The 716-nt window shown below is 41.6% G+C and overlaps 1 non-coding gene across 1 annotated transcript; it reads right to left on the bottom strand.

Annotated features, from left to right (window-relative positions):
- Positions 1-297: 297 nt before the first annotated feature.
- On the bottom strand, positions 298-369 carry Trnad-guc (transfer RNA aspartic acid (anticodon GUC)). Its single transcript has one exon. It is a non-coding gene; the product is annotated as a tRNA-Asp (tRNA).
- Between the last annotated feature and the right edge of the window lie 347 nt (positions 370-716).

Genomic DNA, 716 nt, shown 5'->3' with positions numbered 1-716 from the left:
AATTCCATGAGGAGCTGAACATGTTTCAGCTGAACTACAACAAGCGAAGTGAAGCGAGGACTTCAGCTTTATGGAGACCAGTGTTTTGAATGTGTTTGTAAGTAGTGAAAGTATGAAATCTTTTGGAACATGGGTCTTTTGATGGGATAACGTGTATGTTAGCGATGATTTTACTAGTAATCTATGTGAAAAGCACGCTGGAAGCAAAAAAGGCTAGTCACTCGGGCCTGTCAGGGATATATGCCAGATTTCTCGCTTCAGTAAAGTTAAAAGAAGAAATAAAAATACCGTTAACGTCTCCCCGGCGGGGAATCGAACCCCGGTCTCCCGCGTGACAGGCGGGGATACTCACCACTATACTACCGAGGACTGACGAGAAACCATCTTCAATTTAGCACATTTCATTACAGAATATCTATTCCGCTATGTCATTAACTGCTTGCACTTGTTTTCAGATATGAAGTTCAATTACCTACGACTGCTGAATCATTCTGACAAGTTTATCTAGCAATCTCGCTTGCATTCGTTCTAATTCGATAGACGCGAAATATTATGATTCTCTCCACTTCCTACTTCATTCATTAATCTTGATGACTTGGCTTCGTCTGTGAGTAAAATGTGTGCGTTGGACAAACGCGCTAGTGAATTTGTGACTTCGCGTTCGCTATTCGCTTCGCTATTCGCTTCGCGTAATAAATGTAAGCAAAACTTCCTTG

This window comes from Octopus bimaculoides, chromosome 6 (genome assembly GCF_001194135.2).
Source record: "Octopus bimaculoides isolate UCB-OBI-ISO-001 chromosome 6, ASM119413v2, whole genome shotgun sequence".
Lineage (NCBI taxonomy): Eukaryota > Metazoa > Mollusca > Cephalopoda > Octopoda > Octopodidae > Octopus > Octopus bimaculoides.
Note: the sequence above shows the minus strand (reverse complement) of the source record. Positions and strands in the feature narration are given on the sequence as shown.